We start from the raw sequence: 27,306 nt of genomic DNA on the forward strand, positions 1-27,306 counted from the left end.
AAACCTCTCCATCCTAGGTCATCACAAGGCTGAGTGTCTTTAGGACAGATGCCTATTCTTGTCTAATCACCAAAATTCAGGGAGTTGTGTGGACTGTGTGATATAGAATATTCTGTCTCTGTCCTTGGTTGTGATTTCCTCTGGGCCAATTACAGTCTACAGTATGTATGTGGCAGCAGAAACAGTCCCTGAAAACTCTGAGTTTATATGATCCTTATAGCCCCAGAGAACCTACAGCTAGCAGTACTAGTGAAAGAAAGCCTTTTTTCTTGTATTACCAGCTAAAATCTCAGTGAGAGTTTGATTGAACAACCTTGAGTCACTGCCCATTCCTGAATCAATGAGTAATTGAGGCTGGGGTGGAGGAGGGGACAGAGTACTGTGATTGTAAAGACCTGGATCTTGTACCTAACTCTTGAGCCAGAGGATTGGATCAGATCTATTTGAACCATGTAGACTGCAATGGAATAAGAGCTGTCCTTCAAAGAGCAACTAGCAAGATTCATACCTTTGTAAATTTCATGTAGAGCAGCATGCTCTTTTTAGAGAAATATTGTTTGTCACACTTTAAAACATAATCTTACCGACATTTGGCTTATGGGTCTTTGATATAGTTTACAAACTAATTCATTTATTTATCATATGAACAATCTTCCTGAGGTAATTTAAATTCAATGGACTTTTAGAGAAAACATACTAAACGACAGAAACTCTACTGCTCATGGTGTGAGAGATGCAAAAATGAACAGTATATAAGCCCTGACTTCAAGTAGTTTACAGACTAAAGGGAAATACAGAGTAACAAGATAAATTCAATACAGTATGATGAATTCAATGAGGGAAGTCCATTTGCATTTGTGGAGAGGGACAGTGTGATGCAATGTGGGGAGGAAATACAGAGACAAATCTCTCTTGTAGGTGGGAACACTGGGATGGGGTGAGGGAAGGGTTCACAGCACAAAGGACTCACAGGTTGGCTGGTACTTGAAGGATAAATAAATAGGAGGTGGTTAAGGAAAGAAAAAAAAGGAATCTGGATAAAGAAAAGCCTGAGATGAGGAACCGTGGTGTGAAGTGTACAGCAATGAGTGGAAAGAAATGAGTCTAATTGGGCAGACAGGGCTCCAGGATGCATCCTATACAAAAGAAGCTGTGCTTTTTCATATACAGAATTGGAATATTTCTATCTATTTATTTATTGGCGTGTATATTTTTAAAGCTTATTGTGAGAGAGTGGTGGAGGGGCAGAGGGAGAGGGAGAGATTGAACCCCAAGCTGACTCCACACTGTCAGCAGCACAGGAGCCGGATGCAGGGCTCAAACTCCTGAACTGTGAGATCATGACTTGAGCTGAAATCAAGAGTTGGCCACATAACTGACTGAGCCACCCAACGCCCCTATTGGAATATTTTTAAAGGGCAACATTTTCACAGGGAAGTATCATCTTCTTTAATTCTCTTGAGCTCAAAAATAGCTAAGATGTTTCAAGGAAATTATAGTTTCTTAGGGCTGGTTACAGTCTTGAGAGAACAGTTTTATCATATTAAAAAATAATGTATTATGGACTATTAGACTCTTCAGTGTTATGTAAACTTATAGTGTGATAAGTAGAGAGAGATAAAAATACAACACACGATATTTATAAAACTTAGCAGAACTCTCACTACCTTTTTTGGTAATTATTTTTCTCAATGAATCTTCAGATATTACAATCATTATTGCTCTAAAGAGTAAAATATTTTACAGTAAATGAGATGAATACTTTTGATTGACTCTTCTTGTGCTGGATTCTCAGATGTGATTTTGATGATGGCCTCAGCACCCTCTCTTCTTTTATGTGAAGCACAAATGACAGATCTGGCTAAAAAAACAAGATCTGATTGTTTCTTTCAATTAGGATTCAAGTAAGAGGCTATGAAGGTCTTAATCTGGCATGTTCTTATTACACAGAGTTTGGCAAATGCACGCTATAAAAACCATGTGCACATTGCTATTGATAATAGTTTGTAATTTGTAAGACCAATTATTGTTTTATGTTCACTGTAATCACTTGACCCAATGCCTTTTCTTGATAAATTAGGAAAAATATGTATTCTCCCTAATATTAGAAGATTAAAACCTTTTTTTGTATTGAGCTTTTAATATTTTTGGTTATAATGCATTATTCATTATTTCCAAATGTCAGTGACACTTCAAAATATTCTCCTGACATATGAAGAAGGTGGCTTGATTAGAAACTTCTTATAGTAGCTAAAATAATTGTAGAGAACTTTTTAGCAAAGGATATCATCAGCTTGTAAAATAGACTTTGCTCTGTCCATGTGAGACTGAACAAGCTGTAACTTCAATCAATATTTATGTATCAAGAATTGCATGGTGGAGATATGGAGATGTCCACCTAGTGCAACTGAAGCAAGTTTATAGACTGACTTTACAAAGAGTATTATAGAAAACACATACATACACAGAAACACATATGTAGCTTACCTTCAGATGTAGCTTATAGCAGAGAGTGTCTTGATTATAGATTATTTCCTGTTATTATATATACATACATATATGCAGTTTATAATGACATAATCTACTACTATGGATATGTTAACTAGCTTAATTTCTGTTATCATTTTACTATATATATATATATATATATATATATAAAATTATCAAGTTGTATACCTTAAATATATACAATTCCTATTTATTGAGGTATCAGTATACCTCAACATACAAATATACAAATTTTTAGAAGGTCAGTTGTAACTTAATGCTACATCACAATACCTACATCGTTCAATTCACTTCATCTCATCACTTAGGCATTTTATTATCTCGCATCATCACAAGAAGAAGGATGAGTACAGTACAATAAGATACTTTGAGAGAGGGAGAAAAAGAGGGAGAGAGAGAGAGAGAGACCATGTAAGTTTTATTACAGTGTCATCCTTAAAAATAAAATAGCCAGTTACTTTACTAGCAAACAAGCTTGTTTGGGAATAGCAGAGGAGTTGTAATTTGGCACATGCAAGCTATGGTGAAGAATAGACAAGTCCAAAGAGACAAAGGGAAGATTAACTTTTATTAGATTTTAGGTTGTGTAATATTCCACTGTGTATATATACCACATCTTCTTTATCCATTCATCAGTCAATGGACACTTGGGCTGTTGAATCACTATATTGTACACCTGAAATTAATATTACACTGTATGTTAAATAAAAAAATTTTCTTTTAAAGATTTTAGGAACACCCTGGGGAGGGTTGTGTTGAAAAAGTTCGCTGGAGAAAACAAGTTCAAAGTTGTGGTGGTTTCTATTGATTGCAAGCAGTGGTCAATATGTTGTTGTTGGGGCAGGGAGGGATCTCCCTTCTTTTTCTTAAAAGCTAGGGATAAACTTCCTATGTGAAAAATGTCCTTTCTTGTTAAAGTAATTATTATTTTCCTTCTCCCTGCTGATTACGTAGGCTGCAAGGAGTGGCACCTACATTAAACTCTCTGTTCATAGTTTCTTGGCTCCATTTGAAATGAGGTATCCTTTACTCGTTTTCACAGAGTATATTGTTTTAATTGTTATGTTTTATTATTATTTATAATTTATTAATCTCTTCCTGTCCCTAATTTATAATTACACTTTATCGTGGATACGTAGGTATAGAAAAACAGACTATATAGAGCTCAGTATGATCTGCAGTGTCAGGCATGCACTGGGGTCTAAAAAATATATTCTCTGCCAATAAGGGGGACTACTCTAGTTAGAAACCAAGATATAAGCACGAGGTGTGCCCATTATTATTGTAGTGTTGCAGCTAACAAGACTTCTTAGAACTAGGGAAGTACATGAATATATGCACACACATATGAATATGAATAGATCAAATCTATAGCTGTATTACTACTCCTGTCTTTATGCATCAAAAACCATAAATTCACAATGTGTCTAATTCTAGTCCAATACCAGCAATAAAATTTTATAGTTCTCTCTCATTTTTTTATTTATAACTTCTTTCTTCAGCAATGAGAGACTCAATATACTTGCTTATATGATCAAGCCTTGCTATATGTAACAAAACTCTCATTGCCATCCTTGCCACTCTATTATCCACACTCTCACCCCAGTCGGTTGTGATCTGAACCTCTCTCAGTCTCTGATATCTCATGCTAAGCTGCCAATAACACCTCTCGTATGACTTCCATCCTATGCTACTGCTCTCTCCCTTTTTAGATGTCTACCTTGTTCCAATTTGATTAATAGCTTTTAAATTAAATTATTACATTTGAAAAGAAGAAAGGAAGTCAGGGAAGAAGGAAGAAAAGAACAAAGAAAAGATGGAAATAATAAATTAATAAAGAATCATAGAACTATAAACTTGTATCAATTTCAAAAATACGTATTCAGTAAGCTTTTATGCATTGGACATTTCTTTTATTTGAATGGAAAACATCAATATCGTTAAATAATAGGATATATATGTAAAAATATAAGTAAATATTAAAAATGGGTGCTTTTGAGTTGGTTTTCTCTTCACCAAATTCTCGGTATAAATTATTATAATTATAGAAAATACATTGTTGTTTTCTTCTGCAGAGATAGTTTAAAAGGAAACTTAAGAATATATATAAAGATTGGGAGAAATGCAATACTTTAATTTTTTGCAGTTTGGCATTTCTAGAAAGCCAAACTAAACTCAATCTTTTTGAACAAAGTAATCTTTTTTCATTATATCCTAACCACAGCAGTATACTCAAGAAACTGTCTACATACTGACAATTATATTTGACCTTCTTGATCTTCTTTATACAAGGTAGTACACAGCATTTTAAACCACTTTCGTTTATCTACTTAAGATAGAGCCATATAGAGCTACTATATTGAACTCCTTCCATGTTTAAGACATTTTTGAAGGTGTTGTGATTTTTATAAAGACATTTAAGACATGTTTTGTGGCCACAGAAGTTTACAATCTAGAAAATAAAATAATTGTTATAGGAGACAGAATATGTTGGGTAGTAAGACAGCAAGCACTTTTGGAGTTCAAGGGTGAGAAAGAGCATCTCTGACTTCAATAATGTACAAAGTCTTTGTAGGATCAAAGTTAAATGTGGGATTGAAACCTGACCTAAATTGTTGATTTCTTTTTTTAAGTAATACATGTTATAGAAATAAATACATTTTTGGAATGAGATAAATAAAAGTAAAAAGGCTCTAAACTGTGACACCTGGGTGGCTCAGTCAGTTAGGCATCCGACTTCAGCTCAGGTCATGATCTCACAGTTTGTGAGTTTGAGCCCCCTGTTGGGCTCTGTGCTGACAGCTCAGAGCCTGGAGCCTGCTTCGGATTCTGTGTCTCCCTTCTCTCTGACCCTCCCCTGTTCATGTGCTCTGTCTCAAAAATAAATAAACATTAAAAAACAAATTAAAAAAAAAAAAGAATTCATTCTGGCCATCAGGAGTCTGTTTCTGGAAGCCTGCAGCCTATGCTTCTGTCTGTACATAAGGATTCATACGTATGTAATGTGTTTATCTATCTACATATGTAAATATGCATCTTTAAAAATATATATTTATATGGGGCTCCTGGGTGGCTCAGTCGGTTAAGCATCCGACTTCAGTTCAGGTCACCATCTCATGGTTTGTGAATTCGAGCCCCGCATCGGGCTCTGCTGATAGCTCAGAGGCTGGAGCCTGCTTCAGATTCTGTGTCTCCCTCTCTCTCTGACCCTCCCCTGCTCGCACTCTGTCTCTCTCTCTCTCTCTCTAAAATAATAAATAAAAACATTTTTAAAAATACTCTAAAAGACCATTCAAAATTTGTAATATAGTGTTGTTCAAAAAATTATTGTGTGATAAAAAGCTTCTATTAATTTGCTAAGAGAATATTTTGTAACATTTAATTTTAATTCATGTTATTACTTATATATTATTTAAGAGATCTACTTATACCAATAGGCCTGAAATTCTTCTAATACATTTCTTACTATTTTTTTTTTTCTGCCCAAACTACTTAGCTATAGCTTGTTAGCTGTTGGTCATAAACACTCAGAGACTTCCTCCCTGAAATAAGTATTGTCTCACCCTGTTGTTCTAGATTGAAAATGAGATTTGGATAAATAATTACTTTAATCTGACCCATGAAAATACACAGGATTATGAGCAAATGTATGTTTTGTATGCAGGGCAGACTTCATGGATATATGACCTGGGCAATTGAGTAGGGCCCATGCTTAGAAAGACTACATGCTTCGCTTAAAGGTCTATTGTCTTATTAGTAATTTTTGAACAAAGGATCCTGCATAGATATGCTTATGTATATTTTTATTTATATGTATTTATGCATATCCCATACTGGACTATAGACCATCAGTTTCTGAGGGCCAGGGTGTCTGCTCAAAACAGATAATCATCTTCAATAAAAATGAAAGTAGACACACTGAAAGAAATGTTAGTGGAATCATTTTTATTCATGAGATGATATGTATAACATGATTATTTAGGCAGCATATTTTCAGGTTAGTTACAGGCAGCTAATATCAGCACATTTAATCACCCAGCCAAAATTCATGATCTTCATATCTTCATGGTCTTTTGAACTTCAGTAATAATTTTTTTAACGGTGTTTGCTATATGACCAAAATGCATTTTGACATCTGGTTGTGGTAAATGACACATCAATCTTTTCTTTTTCTTATGCCTACAGTCAGTATTTTTAATCGTTATAATGTTAAAATATTTTCATTTCCCTTTAGTGTACTTTAGTTACAGCCATAACTATCTTATTGAACATTAAAATAATTTCCATTTAATTCTTTTTCTCTCATAGTATGAATTAATCCTAATTTTTTAGTCAGAGACGTATGAAATGATTAATTGCAGGATCATGGCTTACACAAACATGTGTGTATTTGTTGTGTGTGTGTGTGTGTGTGTGTGTGTGTGTGTATAGATGCAATATTTTTGCTAGTAGGAAAGACAGATAAAAGAAATGGAGAATGATTTGATCAGAATAAACAAGAATAGAAGAAAAAGGAAGGAGGAAGTAGGAAGGAAGACTGACTTTACTGTTGAAGTTGTTAATCCCTGTTCTTTGTTTTCTGATTAAAATATCCATTCCTATTAAGATGATATTAAGTAAGTATAAGAAATTTCAAAACCTATTATCATGGTATAGGGGAATAATTTCTACAGTATTAACTTATGAGGCAATACAATCATGTGATTATGTAGGTCCCAGAAGGTCACAGAGTCAATCGTATTATTATTGCCTATATTTTTAAAAAATACATAAATTTTAATTTTTAAATTTTTCTGTAAGATACATAATTAAACTTAAAGTTCCTTTTAGTGTTATATAAAAAGCTGTATTAATCTAATAGGTATTTTTTACAAATTTTGTTTTCTTGTGATGAAAACTGTTATGTCTTACTCTGTTAGCAACTTTCAAATATACAATACAGTATTGTTAACTATAGGCATCCTACTGTATGTACATTACATCCCCAGGACTTATTTCTCATGTAACTGCAAGTTTGTATATTTTGACTATCTTCACTCATTTCACCCATCCCCCCACCCCTGGCCTCTGGCAGCCCACAATCTGTTCTCAGTATTTATGAGTTCATTTTTTCTTCAGTATTTGTCTTTCTCTGTCTGACTTACTTCACTTAGCATGATGCCCTCATATATATATGAGGGCATATATATATATATATATATATATATGTGTGTATATATATGTATAAAATATATATCATATATATAATGTATATCATATATATAATATACATAATATATAATATATTAATTATTATTATATATTAATATATATTAATTATTATATATATGTCTTTACTCATTCACTTATTTGTGGACACTTAGATTGTTTCTATGTTTTGGCTATTGAAAATAACGCTGCTATGAACATGGGGGTGCAGATATCATTTCCAGATAGTGATTTCATTTCCTTTGGGTAAATATCTTAACTGGGTTAATGGATCATATGGTAGTTCTATTTTTAATTTTTTTGAGGAAGTTCTATGCTATTTTCCATAGTGACTGTACCAATTTTCATTCCCACCAGTGGTGCACAAGGGGTAACTTTCCTCCATGTCCTCACCAACACTAATTATTTCTTATTTTTTTGATAATAGGCATTCTAACAAGTGGGAGGTGATCTCTCATTGTGGTTTTCATTTGCATTTTCCCTGATGATTAGTGATTTGAGCATCTTTTCATGTACCTGTTGGCCATTTGTATATCTTCTGTGGAAAAATATCTGTTCTGTTCTTCCTGTTTTTAAATTAGATTGTTTGCTGAATTGTATCAGGTTTTTTTTTTAATTTTTAATGTTTATTTATTATTGAGAGAGAGAGAGAGAGAGCATGAGTGCAGGAGGGGCAGAGAAAGAGAGAGACACAGAATCTGAAGCAGGCTCTAGGCTCTGAGCTATCAGCACAGAGCCCGACGCAGGGCTTGAACTCGCAAACTGGAAGATCATGACCTGAGTCGAAGTCAGATGCTTAACCAACTGAGCCACCCAGGCACCCCGAATTGTATGAGTTTTTAAATGTATTTTGCATATTAACTCCCTTTCAGGTATATGATTTGAAAATATTTTCTCTCATTTTATAGGTTGCCTTTTCATTTTGTTGATGGTTCCCTTTGCTGTGCAAAAGATTTTTATTTTGATGTAGTCCCACCTATTTATTTCGTTTTTGTTACCTTTGCTTATGTATCAAATCCATAAAATCATTGCCAGGAATGATATCAAGAAGCTTATTCCCTAGTTTTCTTCTAGGAGTTCTAAGGTTTCTGGCCTTACATCCAAGTCCTTGACTCATTTTGAGTTAATTTTTGTTCATGCTGTAAGATTGTTGTCCAGTTTTATTCTTTTGCATGTGTATATCCAGTTTTCTCAATATCATTTATTGAAGAGACTATCTTTTCCTCATTGTATATTCTTTGCTTTTTGTGATAATTTTTTTGATCATATATGTATGGGTTTACTTCTGAGTTCTCTGTTCTGTCTCATTGTTCTATGTGTCTGTTTTTATGCCAATACCATATTTTTATCACTATAACTTTGTAAGAAAGTTTGAAATCTGGGTGCCTCCAGATTTGTTTTTGTCTCAAAGTGGCTTTGGCTATTCAAGGTCTTTTCATGTTTCATACAAACTTTAACCAATATTTTTTACATAGGTGAAAACATCATTGTTGATGTCTTCAATATTGGTCTAAAAAAAGAAAAATCTTGACAGTTATCTTGAAGTCTATTACTAAAGGAATATTTATTTATACAAATCGAACTGTTGAAGTAGAGTTTTTAGTTACTTATTTTTCTCTTTATAATAACAAAAATTACTTTTCATTTCAGCTTCATGGCTCATTTGGTTATATTTGCCCCAAATACAATAACTCAATTTCTGTTATTATAAAGCAATATACAAAATAGGAAGCTTATATCTCAAATTCAGAACTGGCTCCTAAATACACGTTCCTTGGTTTGATTAAGAATCATCATATCTCTGGGGCACCTGGGTGGTTCAGTTAGATAAATGCCCAACTCTTGATTTTGGAGATCAAGCCCTCTATCCATCTCACAGTCGTGAGATGCAGCCCTACATCAAGCCACACATCGGGTTCAGCATTGGGCATGGAGCCTCCTTAAGATTGTCTCTTCACCCCCCAGCCCCTCCCACACTCATTTGGTCTCTCTCTCTCAAAAAAATTGTTTTTGAAAAGAATCATCCTATTTCTAATCACATTGCTTTTATTTTTGAAGTTATATTTTAGCTAAAATAAATTTATTTATATATTCTACAACTTATATTCTCTGGTAAAAAAGTACTAATCAGAAGTATAAGGAAAAAAATTGAGGTTGCTTTTTAGCACCTTTTTAGGTTCTTAATCTTTGAGCAACAGAGGGAACCACCTTCAGAAAGTCAGAGGAAGAAAAAATTCCTGATGCCTGACATTCTCAGGAAAGACTTCAGGAAGAGTTGACACTTGAAGTGAAGCAATGTGTTTTAAATTAGTGAATAGGTTCTCAAGGTTTGTGGAGTTTTGTTTTGGAGGGAAAAGTGGAGATGATGTATTGAGCAGTTCGACTAACATAGAAGATTGTTTTAGGTGAGCAGGCAGATTTCTCCTCTTAGAATATTGAATTTGGATTTATTCTCTGGAATTTGGGAAAAATTGAAGTTTTTTGGACAAGGATTCTACACTAGAAATTGCAGATTTCAGAGAATTAATTTATTGGCGTTGTATAGGCTATATTGAAGAGAAGGGAAACTTGAGGCAGGAAAGCTCCTTAAGATATTGAAGAAATCCTGAAGTGATATGAAAGGAGGGATATACCAGAGACTTTGGTCATCGATTGCAAGTTGGGGGGAGATAAGAATAAAGTTACAGGAAGAAGATGTGAAAATTCCAGAAACTGGTTCCTTGAGAAATCATGCTATGATTAGTAAAAAAAATAAAGAACAAAAAGCTTTTGAGATGCTATGCCTTTGACCTGCTCTGTTTGAAAACTTTTTTTAAACCACACACTGAGCAGCTTCCATAGTATGCTTTATGTATTTACAGACTACTGCACACTGTTGTGACAATTCACTTTGAAGTTACTCTCAGTGGTGTATGGCTTGATGAAAGAAAGTCCTGTAATCTTTCTGAGCAGGTCTGGGATATGGTAAAGCAAAGAGGAATCATGGGGAATAGGCCTGACCAGGTCTTCAAAAGATCTTTTCTCTCCCTGTTAAAAAGTGTTCATTCTTAGTTGCCACCCTCTTAGAAAAAAAATTGTGACCCTCTGGGGTTTTATTTGGAACAACATGAATGGTTTTACTTTCAATAGTCACAAGGCAAATGACAGGTTATATTTAATTTTTTTATATATCTTTATTTACATAGACTTCAGTGATATCCCTGCTTGCTGTATAATTTGATTTATTTTGGGACATCAGAAAGAATCCATTGAAGTTGCACATGGCAGCTGCCTACTTGGGCAGCAGAACCTGTAGCCCAGAACAGAATAGTAAATAAAATCAAGTTAAAAAAATCACAGAGTGCTTTAAAAGGCAATTATGGGTATTTTTATAAAAATATACTTGATTCGAATACAAAAATATTAGTTGAAGAATAAGCAAGTCAGTGTTTGAGAATGTTGTCCCTAAGATTTATAAAAGACTTACAAATGTGCAATGGATTTAAGTTCCTCAAATTTTCTGATGATGGATAAAGAAATGTGCAGATATGGGGTGAATCATAAAAATTAGTATAAAATATAACTATAGAATTTAGAAATACATTATGACCTTTTGTTTTGTTTTCTTAATTCAATATTTTATTTAAAATATTTTTTTAATGTTTGTTTATTTTTGAGAGAGACAGAGAGAAACAGAGCATGAGTGAAGGAGGAGCAGAGAGAAAGGGAGACACAGAATCTGAAGCAGGCTCCAAGCTCTGAGCTGTCAGTACAGAGCCCTACACGGGGCTCAAACTCTCGAACCGTGAGATCATGACCTGAGCCAAAGTCAGGTGTTTAACCGACTGAACTCCCCACGTGCCCCAATTCAATATTTTAAATAATACTGTTTTCTTTTAATGTTAGGTCTGTGACATAAAACTTATTAAATAGAACAGATGAGTTCAAATTCTGGTTCTACCACATACATACCATCTCTAAATCTCAGATTACTCATCCAAAGAATGAGGATAATAACAGAAATAAGGATGCCTATTTAATATAACAGTTCAAGCTTGGATTCTGGATCCTAGATTCCAATCCTGGTATTACATTTTTTACATGAGAGACCATAGGGAAGTTACTTAACCTGTCTTGCTGCAGTTTCCTAAGCTATAAAATGGAAGCAATAGTAATAGTACCTACTTCATAGAGTTGTGAAGCTTAATGGTTTAGTCTGTGTAAAAAACTTTTGGATGAGGGTTTAGCATATAGTCAGCGCTGTGTATTACTATTATTTTCTATCTGCTGCTATTTATGTGAGAACTATATAGGATAAATAATATAAATAACATCAACAGAGTGCCTGGAATATTGTAAATGACTAATAATTAATAGTCATTTTTAAAAATAGAAGTACGTGGGGGCAGCTGAGTGGCTCAGTCAGTTAACCAACCAACTTCTGCTCAGGTCATGATCTCATGGCTTGTGAGTTTGAGCCCCCGACCAGCTCTGTGCTGACAGCTCGGAGCCCAGAGCCTGCTTTGGATTCTGTGTTTCCCTCTCTCTCTCTGCCCCTCCCCTGCTCATGTTCTGTCTCTGTCTCTCTCAAAAAATGAATAAACATTATTTTTTTAATAGAAGTAAATGTATCTAATAATTTAATAAAAATAAATTGTTATCATTACTGATTAACATAAATCTTCAATTGTTTACCTGAAATGACTTTTATTATTTCCATAAACATTCTTCAATTCTAACAATGACTAAAGACCACTCTTTACTGGTTTTGAAAGAAATTCTAATAAAAAATGAACCTGTAACTAGTGATGTGATAAATCCACAGCTTATTATATACCATCTCTATGGCTATTTTGTGCTTATACATTCAGTTTTAAAGGAATCCAAGAGTAGGGCACCTGGGTGGCTTAGTTGGTTAAGCATCCAACTTTGGCTCAGGTCATGATCTGTCTTGTGGTTTGTGAGTTCAAGCTCGCTTCAGTCCTCTGTTTCTCTCTCTCTCTGTTCTTCCCCTGCTTGCAGGTGCTCTCTCTCTGTTCCTCTAAAAAATGTATAGACATTAAAGAAAAGAAAATGAGTATTTACCTCTGTAGCTGTGATGAAAAGAATTTTCAGATAAAATATCCAAATGAAAACACTTAAATCCTCAATTTTATTTCATTTTTCTTAACCAACTTACATGGAGTAGTAGTATAAGTAATAATATAAGTAATTTAAATAAATGATAATAATAAAAATAAAAGCAATGTAGTAACATTTCTCTTTAAAACAGAAGAGAATTGCCTGTCAGATTTCAATTTAACTCTTCACAGCCATGAAGTGAATAATGTATTACTTACATATGTAGATAATACAAATTTAAATGTTTTGTTAGTTGACCCAAGAAATGCAAAATAAATAACACAACCTCAAAATTTAAGCAGCTTAGAATGAGATGAATATACAAAAACTATGAGATGAAATCATGTAAATTCAATAAGAGTTCAATGGGATCACAAGGAGAAAATATTCCATATGGTTGAGGATGGGAGGGAAAAAATGAGAAAGTATTAAGACAGTATTTGAAGGATTGCTAGAATTTTGACAGATGGAGTAGATGAGTGATTTTATGGTAGTGATCGAAGGCATCATTGGGTATAGCAAACAATCTAATATCCTTGAGTAGAGGAGTGATTTTATGGTAGTGATCAAAGGCATCTTTGGTAAGCAAACAATCTAATATGCTTGGGTATTAAGGTACACTTTTTGAAACTGTGGTAGATATTGATGGAAAGTTTTTAAGGTCTAATATCAGGATAAAACATTGTTCTCAATTTTATTTTATTTTATTTTTTTTCATGAAAGTTATTGTCAAATTGGTTTCCATACAACACCCAGTGCTCATCCCAAAAGGTGCCCTCCTCAATACCCATCACCCACCCTCCCCTCCCTCCCACCCCCCATCAACCCTCAGTTTGTTCTCAGTTTTTAACAGTCTCTTATGCTTTGGCTCTCTCCCACTCTAGCCTTTTTTTTTTTTTTCCTTCCCCTCCCCCATGGGTTTCTGTTACGTTTCTCAGGATCCACATAAGAGTGAAACCATATGGTATCTGTCTTTCTCTGTATGGCTTATTTCACTTAGCATCACACTCTCCAGTTCCATCCACGTTGCTACAAAAGGCCATATTTCATTTTTTCTCATTGCCATGTAGTATTCCATTGTGCATATAAACCACAATTTCTTTATCCATTCATCAGTTGTAGGACATTTAGGCTCTTTCCATAATTTGGCTATTGTTGAGAGTGCTGCTATAAACATTGGGGTACAAGTGCCCCTATGCATCAGTACTCCTGTATCCCTTGGATAAATTCCTAGCAGTGCTATTGCTGGGTCATAGGGTAGGTCTATTTTTAATTTTCTGAGGAACCTCCACACTGTTTTCCAGAGCGGCTGCACCAATTTGCATTCCCACCAACAGTGCAAGAGGGTTCCCGTTTCTCCACATCCTCTCCAGCATCTATAGTCTCCTGATTTGTTCATTTTGGCCACTCTGACTGGTGTGAGGTGATATCTGAGTGTGGTTTTGATTTGTATTTCCCTGATAAGGAGCGACGTTGAACATCTTTTCATGTGCCTGTTGGCCATCCAGATGTCTTCTTTAGAGAAGTGTCTATTCATGTTTTCTGCCCATTCCTTCACTGGGTTATTTGTTTTTTGGGTGTGGAGTTTGGTGAGCTCTTTATAGATTTTGGATACTAGCCCTTTGTCCGATATGTCATTTGCAAATATCTTTTCCCATTCCATTGGTTGCCTTTTAGTTTTGTTGGTTGTTTCCTTTGCTGTGCAGAAGCTTTTTATCTTCATAAGGTCCCAGTAATTCACTTTTGCTTTTAATTCCCTTGCCTTTGGGGATGTGTCGAGTAAGAGATTGCTACGGCTGAGGTCAGAGAGGTCTTTTCCTGCTTTCTCCTCTAAGGTTTTGATGGTTTCCTGTCTCACATTCAGGTCCTTTATCCATTTTGAGTTTATTTTTGTGAATGGTGTGAGAAAGTGGTCTAGTATCAACCTTCTGCATGTTGTTGTCCAGTTCTCCCAGCACCATTTGTTAAAGAGACTGTCTTTTTTCCATTGGATGTTCTTTCCTGCTTTGTTAAAGATGAGTTGGCCATACGTTTGTGGGTCTAGTTCTGGGGTTTCTATTCTGTTCCATTGGTCTATGTGTCTGTTTTTGTGCCAATACCATGCTGTCTTGATGATGACAGCTTTGTAGTAGAGGCTAAAGTCTGGGATTGTGATGCCTCCTGCTTTGGTCTTCCTCTTCAAAATTACTTTGGCTATTCGGGGCCTTTTGTGGTTCCATATGAATTTTAGGATTGCTTGTTCTAGTTTCGAGAAGAATGCTGGTGCAATTTTGATTGGGATTGCATTGAATGTGTAGATAGCTTTGGGTAGTATTGACATTTTGACAATATTTATTCTTCCAATCCATGAGCAGGGAATGTCTTTCCATTTCTTTATATCTTCTTCAATTACCTTCATAAGCTTTCTATAGTTTTCAGCATACAGATCTTTTACATCTTTGGTTAGATTTATTCCTAGGTATTTTATGCTTCTTGGTGCAATTGTGAATGGGATCGGTTTCTTTATTTGTCTTTCTGTTGCTTCATTGTTAGTGTATAAGAATGCAACTGATTTCTGTACATTGATTTTGTATCCTGCAACTTTGCTGAATTCATGTATCAGTTCTAGCAGACTTTTGGTGGAGTCTATCGGATTTTCCATGTATAATATCATGTCATCTGCAAAAAGCGAAAGCTTGACTTCATCTTTGCCAATTTTGATGCCTTTGATTTCCTTTTGTTGTCTGATTGCTGATGCTAGAACTTCCAGCACTATGTTAAACAACAGTGGTGAGAGTGGGCATCCCTGTCGTGTTCCTGATCTCAGGGAAAAAGCTCTCGGTTTTTCCCCATTGAGGATGATGTTAGCTGTGGGCTTTTCATAAATGGCTTTTATGATCTTTAAGTATGTTCCTTCTATCCCGACTTTCTCAAGGGTTTTTATTAAGAAAGGGTGTGGATTTTGTCAAAGGCCTTTTCTGCATGGATTGACAGGATCATATGGTTCTTATCTTTTTTTTTTGTTAATGTGATGTATCACGTCGATTGATTTGCGAATGTTGAACCAGCCCTGCATCCCAGGAATGAATCCCACTTGATCATGGTGAATAATTCTTTTTATATGCTGTTGAATTCGATTTGCTAGTATCTTATTGAGAATTTTTGCATGCATATTCATCAGGGATATTGGCCTGTAGTTCTCTTTTTTTACTGGGTCTCTGTCTGGTTTAGGAATCAAAGTAATACTGGCTTCATAGAATGAGCCTGGAAGTTTTCCTTCCCTTTCTATTTTTTGGAATAGCTTGAGAAGGATAGGTATTATCTCTGCTTTAAACGTCTGGTAGAACTCCCCTGGGAAGCCATCTGGTCCTGGACTCTTATTTGTTGGGAGATTTTTGATAACCGATTCAATTTCTTCGCTGGTTATGGGTCTGTTCAAGCTTTCTATTTCCTCCTGATTGAGTTTTGGAAGAGTGTGGGTGTTTAGGAATTTGTCCATTTCTTCCAGGTTGTCCAATTTGTTGGCATATAATTTTTCATAGTATTCCCTGATAATTGTTTGTATCTCTGAGGGATTGGTTGTAATCATTCCATTTTCATTCATGATTTTATCTATTTGGGTCATCTCCCTTTTCTTTTTGAGAAGCCTGGCTAGAGGTTTGTCAATTTTGTTTATTTTTTCAAAAAACCAACTCTTGGTTTCGTTGATCTGCTCTACCGTTTTTTTAGATTCTATATTGTTTATTTCTGCTCTGCTCTTTATTATTTCTCTTCTTCTGCTGGGTTTAGGCTGCCTTTGCTCTTCTGCTTCTATTTCCTTTAGGTGTGCTGTTAGATTTTGTATTTGGGATTTTTCTTGTTTCTGGAGATAGGCCTGGATTGCAATGTATTTTCCTCTCAGGAGTGCCTTCGCTGCATCCCAAAGCGTTTGGATTGTTGTATTTTCATTTTCGTTTGTTTCCATATATTTTTAAATTTCTTCTCTAATTGCCTGGTTGACCCACTCATTCGTTAGTAGGGTGTTCTTTAACCTCCATGCTTTTGGAGGTTTTCCAGACTTTTTCCTGTGGTTGATTTCAAGCTTCATAGCATTGTGGTCTGAAAGTATGCATGGTATAATTTCAATTCTTGTAAACTTATGAAGGGCTGTTTTGTGACCCAGTATGTGATCTATCTTGGAGAATGTTCCATGTGCACTCGAGAAGAAAGTATATTCTGTTGGTTTGGGATGCAGAGTTCTAAATATATCTGTCAAGTCCATCTGATCCAATGTATCATTCAGGGCCCTTGTTTCTTTATTGACCGTGTGTCTAGATGATCTATCCATTTCTGTAAGTGGGGTGTTTAAGTTCCTGCAATTACCACAGTCTTATCAATAAGGTTGCTTATGTTTATGAGTAATTGTTTTATATATTTGGGGGCTCCGGTATTCGGCGCGTAGATATTTATAATTGTTAGCTCTTCCTGATGGATAGACCCTGTAAGTATTATATAATGCCCTTCTTCATCTCTTGTTACAGCCTTTAATTTAAAGTCTAGTTTGTCTGATATAAGTATGGCTACTCCAGCTTTCTTTTGGCTTCCAGTAGCATGATAAATAGTTCTCCATCCCCTCACTCTCAATCTAAAGGTGTCCTCAGATCTAAAATGAGTCTCTTGTAGACAGCAAATAGATGGGTCTTGTTTTTTTATCCATTCTGATACCCTATGTCTTTTGGTTGGCGCATTTAATCCATTTACATTCAGTGTTATTATAGACAGATACGGGTTTAGAGTCATTGTGATGTCTGTATGTTTTATGCTTGTAGTGATGTCTCTGGCAGTTTGTCTCACAGGATCCCCCTTAGGATCTCTTGTAGGGCTGGTTTCGTGGTGACAAATTCCTTCAGTTTTTGTTCGTTTGGGAAGACCTTTATCTCTCCTTCTATTCTAAATGACAGACTTGCTGGATAAAGGATTCTCGGCTGCATATTTTTTCTGTTTAGCACACTGAAGATATCGTGCCAATCCTTTCTGGCCTGCCAAGTTTCAAAAGAGAGATCAGTCACGAGTCTTATAGGTCTCCCTTTATATGTGAGGGCACGTTTATCCCTTGCTGCTTTCAGAATTTTCTCTTTGTCCTTGTATTTTGCCAGTTTCACTATGATATGTCGTGCAGAAGATCGATTCAAGTTACATCTGAAGGGAGTTGTCTGTGCCTCTTGGATTTCAATGCCTTTTTCCTTCCCCAGTTCAGGGAAGTTCTCAGCTATTATTTCTTCAAGTACCCCTTCAGCACCTTTCCCTCTCTCTTCCTCCTCTGGGATACCAATTATGCGTATATTATTTCTTTTTAGTGTATCACTTAGTTCTCTAATTTTTCCCTCATAATCCTGGATTTTTTTATCTCTCTTTCTCTCAGCTTTCTCTTTTTCCATAACTTTATCTTCTAGTTCACCTATTCTCTCCTCTGCCTCTTCAATCCGAGCCGTCGTGGTTTCCATTTTGTTTTGCATTTCATTTAAAGCGCTTTTCAGCTCCTCGTGACTGTTCCTTAGTCCCTTGATCTCTGTAGCAAGAGATTCTCTGCTGTCCTGTATACTGTTTTCAAGCCCAGCGATTAATTTTATGACTATTATTCTAAATTCACTTTCTGTTATATTATTTAAATCCTTTTTGATCAGCTCATTGGCTGTTGTTATTTCCTGGAGATTCTTCTGAGGGGAATTCTTCCGTTTGGTCATTTTGGATAGTCCCTGGAGTGGTGAGGACCTGCAGGGCACTTCCCCTGTGCTGTGGTGTATAACTGGAGTTGGTGGGCGGGGCCGCAGTCCGACCTGATGTCTGCCCCCAGCCCACCGCTGGGGCCACAGTCAGACTGGTGTGTGCCTTCTCTTCCCCTCTCGTAGGGGCAGGATTCACTGTGGGGTGGCGTGTCCTGTCTGGGCTACTTGCACACTGCCAGGCTTGTGGTGCTGGGGATCTGGCGTATTAGCTGGGATGGGTAGGCAAGGTGCACGGGGGCAGGAGGGGCAGGCTTAGCTCGCTTCTCCTTAGGTGATCCACTTCAGGAGGGGCCCTGTGGCAGCGGGAGGGAGTCAGATCCGCTGCCGGAGGTTTGGCTCCACAGAATCACAGAGTTGGGTGTTTGCGCAGAGCGAGCAAGTTCCCTGGCAGGAACTGGTTCCCTTTGGGATTTTGGCTGGGGGATGGGCGGGGGAGATGGCGCTGGTGAGCGCCTTTGTTCCCCACCAAACTGAGCTCTGTTGTCCGGGGGCTCAGCAGCTCTCCCTCCCTTTGTCCTCCAGCCTTCCCGCTTTCTGAGCAGAGCTGTTAACTTATGACCTCCCAGACGCTAAGTCGCGCTTGCTGTCGGAACACAGTCCGTCCGGCCCCTCCGCTTTTGCCAGCCAGACTCGGGGGCTCTGCTTGGCCGGTGAGCCGCCCCTCCGCCCGGCTCCCTCCCGCCAGTCCGTGGAGTGCGCACCGCCTCGCTGCCCTTCCTACCCTCTTCCATGGGCCTCTTGTCTGTGCTTGGCTCCAGAGACTCCGTTCTGCTAATCCTCTGGCGGTTTTCTGGGTTATTTAGGCAGGTGTAGGTGGAATCTAAGTGATCAGCAGGATGCGCGGTGAGCCCAGCGTCCTCCTATGCTGCCATCTTCCCTCCGGCTCCTGTTCTCAATTTTATAGGTATTTTCTTTTTCCTTCTCATTCTTTAAAAGTCTTTAGAATGCTAATTCTGCTCCCTGAAAGTTTTGAAATTATTCCCTTACTTTTTTCAATTAAATTTTTATTTTAATTAAAATAATATACTTACTCAGTTTAATGAGTCACATTGTAGTTAAAGGCTTATAATAATAATAGCTCTATTCTATCCACTGCCTAACCCAATTCCCACTCCACAAAAACAATTTTTAATTTCTAGTTATTGAGACTAAACCTCCTAATTTTAAATAAATGTATTTTACTGCTATTTCTTCATTCAAAAAAATTTAAAATCTATAGATTTCCTATTGTGAAGCTGAGTATTTAGGTCTCCAATACATGGTGATGATCTATCCAAAACACACTCACTCTCCCCTATTCTCTTTCTCTTTCCATTTCTCTTACTCTCTCTCTTTCTCTCTCTCTCTCACATATACACACATGCACACGCACATGCTTCCTCTCCACTATACTCTCAATATAATTTATTAAAAATTTTGTTTAAAATAAGTAATCAACATTTACATGCCTATGAATATATAAAAATTATTTAAGCTGAACCACATGAACCACCATGTCACCCATGATGATAGTTCTGTCCTTGAATAACTTTTACTTTTTCTAGAATTTTAAATATTTCAGTATTTCTTTTGCTTAAGTTTCAATGTACTCGCTAGTAATTTTCCTCCAAATCTGAAAGAATTACATAACATCATCAAATGGTCAACCACATCAAATAATCTATCAGTGCATCTGTCTATATATCTTTCTGTCTACCTATATCCTTTTTTGCTATCTACGTGTCTATAATCTCTTTGCCTTTAATCTACAATTTAAATGCTCCTGGGGAGCCCAGACTTTCTTTACCACCCGGATTGATTGATTTCTAAAACCTATGCACTAATGTCCTGGGAGCTCCCTTCATCAACATCTTGAGAATCCTATACATCATTCTTCTATGATAAAGTTCCATTTGCTTGATCACTTTATTACTGTTGTCTGTTTTTTCATTCTGTCTGCCTTTCCATTAAAAAACAACCTTTCACAGATACCTGGGTGGCTCAGTTGGTTGTGTGTCCGACTCTTGGTTTCAGCTCGGGTCATGAACTCATGGTTTGTGGGTCCGAGCCCTGTCTGGGGCTCTGTGCTCACAGTGCGTATGTAGCCTGCTTGGGATTTTCTCTTTCCCTCTCTCTCTGCCCCTCTCCAGGTCATGTTCTCTTGCTCTATCCCTCAGAAACCAAAAACAAAGGCAATAAAACAAAACCCTTTTATTCCTGTAAAGGAATTTTAGTGGAGTTTTGTGAGGAGGAGCAATTATATTCCTGTTTAAATGAAAGCCCCTCTTAATTATAACAAATGATCTAGTTCACGGAGAAAAGAGATATAATTAGCAACTAATCACATCTTTATCACCTCCATGCTTTAATGCTTGTTTGTATTGGTACCAAATCAATTTTCTCTTCAGATTTGAAAATTGGCTAATTCCCACCTTGATTCCTTGCCTTTCCAGATCTAGATACTCTCTTGTCCTTTCTTCACAGCAATGCTTACTGATAACTTATCTGCCTTTGCTGGCTCTTTTCTCCTGAACTCTCATTCCACAGCTCATGGAAATCAGGTTTTCAGCTCTACTACCTTCCTGAAATGGTTTGTGTTCAGGTTACTCACCGCCCAAAAGGAGACATTTTGAAACTTTCTTTTTTTTCCATCCATAATGTCTTTGATGCACTATACATTCTTAGTGTGCTCCTTTTAAAGGCTTTCTTGTGTTGTTTCAATGGCACTTTCACATTTTATCCTTTGGGAAGCCTACAAGGAGACTGTACATTTTAATCAGAAGTTGATTTAATGTCACTAAATTAAACAAAACAAAAAGGAATTGTTTAGTTAACTCTTTCGTTAAAGGGTATTGAATGAAGATAGCCTTATGCATCTATCTCCTTTGTTAAATATGATCAAAGTCCATGGGAAGAGTCTCCAGACAAGCCTTATTCACAGGTTGCTTTCCAGGCCCTCCTTTTATTGATTCTTTGACTGTAAATGCTCCTCTGAATAATTAGTTCTTCTTCAAATATGTTAATAATATTTTGAATATGTTAATAGACTTTTTTTTTATATGAGTGAACCAATCTTGTTTGTTTAAAGGGAATTTGCTTATCTTTGTTCTTAGGGATTATAGGATAGTGTTAACATTTAATTTTCATAAGGCAATCTTATTTCCTTTATTTTGTAGTTCTTGGAAGGATGCCTCAAATTTGTGTCTATGTGAGATCACACCAAATATTCCTCTGGTTAGGTAGAAATTTTTTGTTTATCCCTCTCTTTCTTCTTTCCTCATTCCTTCTGCCCTTCCCTCCCTCCTGAATTCAGTGTGCTAGGCCCTGTGATAGCATCTAGGTTCTTGCATTCCCTTTTGCAATTTTTGACCAAAATTATAAAAGGTGAAATGATGGAAAATAAGGGAATATTGGGAATAATGTGTATACTTGATTTCTCTTATCTAAGTTATCTCATTTGTAAGTACCCAACACACTTATAGGTCTTGAAAAAAACCCACAAAGTGTCACCTTTAACTGAGAGATCTCATCTCGTATAAACTGCCAGAAACAGCTTTTGCCCTTGAAGAGTCTTATAAGCTCTGATATTTTGAAGTGAGCTGAATTCTAGACTCTTACCCTTTGTTGTGTGGTGAAGCTGGTGTCCAGAAAGTTCAAATAACCTACTTCAATGAAATGGAATATTCCCAATAAATTTAGAGAAAGGAGTCAAATCCTTGGAGATTCTTGTTCAATTAGCCAACATTTAATCAACCCCAATGTGCCCAAACTTTCTATAGCGTAGGATATGTGTTTGTTGTTGTTGATGTATTTTTTATTATTATTTTTGTTTGTTGTTCAGTGAGAGACTTTATTTTGGATGGTGAAAAAAAGAGCAATTGTCTCAATGCTCATTTTCTTCAAAGCATAAAACTGATAGGACTGACCATATTCTGTTATTGCATTGACCTTTGGTGGATGAAATGTGATGGATTTGACTGCATTTCTTACAATAATTAGGTTTTAATCCTATTTCTAGAGGATATATGCACATCAAATTAGGAGTGCTCACGTAGGGTGCCTGGGTGGTTCAGTCGGTTAAACAAGCAACTTTGGCTCAGGTCATGGTCTCACCGTTCATGGTTTGAGTCCTGCATTGGGCTGTGTGCTGACAGTTCACAGCCTGGAGCCTGCTTTGGATTCCGTGTCTCCCACTCTCTCTGCCCCTTCCCCACTCACACTCTCTCTCTCAAAAATAAATTAACATTAAAAAAAAAAGGTGCTCATGCACATGTAACATTTAAGCATAACTAAGTAGTTTTTAGTGCTGGATAGGAATTTATGTATGGAACGGTCAGGAGCAGTATTTCTGAGATGGCTGTAGACTTCTAAAGACTATGGTGTGTAGAGGTGCGTTTCTCCTAGACACATAATAAGCTTCCAAATTTTTGTTTTCAATTCAGAAATGTCTGTAAGACACTTCAGGAATTCAGAGAAAGAAACATCAACAAAGTTGGACATTCTAGAAAAAAAGTGTTTATGGCATTTACTTTCATATACTTTCTGCATATCTGCATTGAGTTTACTATATGTTTGATAAGAGTTATTTTTTAAATTTCCCCAGGGCACCTGGGTGGCTCAGTCAATGAAATGTCTGACGGGTTCACGAGTTTGAGCCTGCATCTGTCAGTACAGAGCCTGCTTAGAATTCTCTCTCTCTCCCCTTCTCACTGCCCCTCCCCTGTTCTCCCTTTCTCAAAATAAACAAATAAACTTAAAAAAGAAAGAAAATTGCCAGACATTTTTCATAACTAAAAATCACCTCTCTCTTCTGTATAATCCTCAGGCATTTTGCATGGTCCACTATACTTTTTCCATGTAAAAAGGGGGGCTTGCCTCTTCTAATTATTCTGCTTCTTAGGCTGGAGATTTGTACATTAAATTGTTAGTTACTAAATATTAAGTCTGGAACAAGATATGACACTTCAGATATAGCAAAGGTAAATTATGGCATACAGCACTATTATAAGGTGTGCTACTATTTTTATAGTAACTTTACCCACTCTATAACCACAAATAAGTATTTGTCTAGTATGTGTGTCGTTTTAAGGAAATTGTGTTGCAGCTTGTAATTACTTGCTCAAACTTCCATCCATCTGCTCAAACTTAGACCTTGCACTGCCTCAAACACACTTGAGGCAGGGGAAGGAAGAGAATGCTGAGTATGTTTTCTTAGAGCTGATTAAAGCCATTGTATTTACTTTGGTCCTTTAAGAATAAATTTGCTTTACTGTGGGATCAATGAGTCTACTACATTTCCTTGAAAAGTGAAGTACTTATGATGTGGCAATTTAGAGAGAGAAGAGAGAAAATGTCAGCAAGCTCTTGGTTTTCCTCAGTGATAGTTCCATGTGTACAACAACTACTAAGTCTGTATTTCTCTCTCTCTTTCTCTCGCACCCACACACACACACACACACCCACACCCACACACACCCTCCCCACACACAGCATTTGTAAAGCAGAATTAATTGCCTGAACTGCAAGGAAGATTTTCTCCCTCCTTTCAACCATTTATTTTTCTCATTAAACTGGACTTACTTTTTTTTTTTTTTTTTTTAGAAACCACTCAGATGGTGTCCTTTCTCTTTTATTCACCCAAAGTAGGAAAAGAACAATCATCAAGGGCAAAGAGCAGCTGTAAAAGCAGCACTCAAAGCCAGCTTCATGCTCAGGAAAGGACACTGCATCTCCTTCTCATGATTTCTGGTATTCCTCACGTTCAGAGAATCTTCTCTAGTAATGAACTATAGAAATGACCCCTGAAAGTATTATAGTCTTTAACTGGACTTACAATAACACTATTAAAAGTCTTTTTGTATACATTCCTCATTAATGCCCTTTATACTCTTCATGCATTTCTGTCTTTGAGCCATTTGCTCTTTATACAAGCATGTTTACACTGAGATTGTTTCTCTTCTGGGAATGTCCTTAAATTCATCCTTATTTACCAAAATCCTCATTGTCTCTCATATTCATGTATCATGTACTTTATCAAATATTCTCTCATTTCCACTAAAATAGTGGATCTTTCCTTTCTCTTTGCTTCCAAGATTTTGTTGCGTTTCTTTTATATTTGTGACAATTGGCCCTACACAATGATTAAATGCCTCCTTGTCTTTCTTCCCATCTAGGCTGTAAAATCTGTAAACTTCTTCCATTAAAAGTCATGCTTTACATATATATTTGGAATGCACAGAGCATTAGCAGATGTCTGCCAACCAGTACTCAATGCATGTTTATTAACACAGCATCAATGCTGTCATTCCTCTGGAAATGTAATCTTGCCTCTCTGCTTATGGAAATTTTCTGTCCTTCGGAAATCAGCTCTTTCTCGTCATCATCTGGTGACCCCAACCCTCAGTGATGTCTCTTTTTCCTAACTGGAAAGTTGTTTGGAGGATCAAAGGAGCTAAGATACAAGGAGAGTGTCTGGCACAGAGTCAGCACTATGTAAGCATTAGCTCTATGAGATTCATTTATAGTTTGTAATGCACAGAGAGGTGATATACTCAAGAGTACCTGGTGGATAAGTGGTAGAGTGAAATGGAGATGTGGGGCCCCTGGCTTTCCATCTGGGTCTGTGATAGATTTCTCTAAGTCATTGAATCTTTCCCAAGATCCCTGTGACCCTGGCTGCTTGGTTAAGGAAGTATGCATAAAGAACACTCTAGAAAACAGACCATTTATTATTAGCTAGAGCCTACTTCTGCTCTTTGAGAAAGAACTTTGACTTCTAGCCTAAGTTCTAAATTAAAATTGAATAAACAATTTTCTTGATCCTTTACATTGAGCCCTGACCTCATTCTTGCATGTTTTTTAAAGAGAGAGAGATACATCCCACAAGGATTGAGCTTACTTAAGACATCTCTTACTGTAAATATGGGAAGGATTAGAATATTATTTTCATTTAATTACTGCCTATTATTTCCCAGGAAAATATTACAAATATTTGCAATATTACAATTATTTGCCAGGCAAATAATACAAATATTATCTCTGCTTCTTACTGCAATAATATATGGGGAACACTGGTATCCCTATTTAACTGATGAGAGAAAAGAAGCTCATGGCCTGTAAATGACTTGCCCAAATGTATTCAATAAAGGTAAGATGACAGAGTATTAAATATGCCTGATTCCTGCCTCAAATAACAAGTGTTCAAATTTTGGGTTTATCATTTATCAATTATGTGATCTTCTTTAGTTACTTAGGCCTTAGTTTCTTCAAGTGTAAGTGGGGTGATAACATTATCCACGATATGTTGTTGCTGTAATGACTAAGACTTTATAAAAGGTTTAAAAATGTCAGATTTAAATGAGAGGTAATATAATTTCATTCCAAATCTATGCGTTAGCCTCTACAAGCATGATGCAGCTTCTATTCAATTAATTCAAAAAATATTTATTCAGCATCTGTTCTAGGCTCTTGGAGTAAAGTCAGTGAACAAAACGGGCAAGGACTGTTGCCCTTGTGCAGTTTATGTAAGAGCAAGAAAAGACAGTCAATAAACAAAATAAAGAGTAGATTATTTCACATTTTTAAAGAAGATGACAGTGTTATGGGAAATTAAAATGTAGGGAAGGTGGATTGAAAATATCTAGAGGTGCAATTTGTTTTTTTTTTTTAATTTTTAGAAAATGTTCATTTTTGAGAGAGAAAGAAAGAGAGAATGCAGGGGAGGGGCAGAGAGAGAGGAGGACAGGATATCTGAAGTGGGCTCTGTGCTGACAGCAGAGAGCCTAATCTGGTGCCCAGACCCATGAACCATGAAATCATGGCCTGAGCCAGATGCTTAGCCTCCTGAGCCACCCAGGCACCCCATGGAGATACAATACCAAGTGGATGATCAGAGTATAGCTTACAAAATGGATTACAATTGAAACAAGACTTGAAGACAATGAGGGGGATGGGGAACTTTCCAGGAAGAGAGGTTTTGCACAAAGTTCCTTATGTGGTTTGTTACCTGATATGTTTGAGCAACAGCAAAGAGGTGGTCACAGCAATAGCAGGTGTGGTCACAGCAATAGCAGGTCCTGTAAAATGTTGTAAGCCCTCATGAAGACTTTTATTTTTACTGTGCAGAGGAGTGAAATTACCTGATGAGTTTTAAAGGGATACCTCTGGCTATTGCATTAAGAACAGATCATAAGGGAACGAGAGCAGAAGCAAAACAATCAATTAGAAGGTGACTTCAACAACACATATGAGAGATGTGGTGGCTCAGACCATGGTGGGAGCAAAAGAGTGGTAGAAAGTGATAATCTGGGAAAAAAAAAAAAAGAAGTGATAGCCTGCAGGTGGATCCAATAGGATTTCCTTTCATATTAGTTGTGGATATGAGAGAAAGCGTAGATTTGAAGATGGCACAAAAAATTTTAGTCTGAACAAATGGAATGGGTGAATAGTCAACATGGTAAAGATGGCTTTCAGCAGATTTTGTTGGGAATTGGCATTAAAGAAAAGATCAGAAATTCTGTTTTGCACATGCTGAACCTGGAATGCCTGCTGAATCTGGGATGCCAGTAGGAAGGGTTCAGAAGTTGTTCATCTTTATTTTGGCTATTTTAGCTTATGTACTTGCCAATGTTTTCCCTTCAGCTTAATGTTGCCTTCTTAATTCTTCCATTTATTTTCTATCACTATCTAGGTTGTGTATTTGGTAATAAAGGGGCTTTATGATGTAATTATTCTAAATAACTTGTAATGCTGAAAAACTGAAACTTAT

At 36.5% G+C, this 27,306-nt stretch overlaps 1 non-coding gene across 1 annotated transcript; it reads right to left on the reverse strand.

Annotated features, from left to right (window-relative positions):
- Positions 1-24,142: 24,142 nt before the first annotated feature.
- On the reverse strand, positions 24,143-24,359 carry LOC128776046 (small nucleolar RNA U3). Its single transcript, XR_008421010.1, has one exon. It is a non-coding gene; the product is annotated as a small nucleolar RNA U3 (small nucleolar RNA).
- Between the last annotated feature and the right edge of the window lie 2,947 nt (positions 24,360-27,306).

The sequence above is a fragment of the Panthera pardus genome, unplaced genomic scaffold (genome assembly GCF_024362965.1).
Source record: "Panthera pardus isolate Hobbes unplaced genomic scaffold, ASM2436296v1 HiC_scaffold_11, whole genome shotgun sequence".
Lineage (NCBI taxonomy): Eukaryota > Metazoa > Chordata > Mammalia > Carnivora > Felidae > Panthera > Panthera pardus.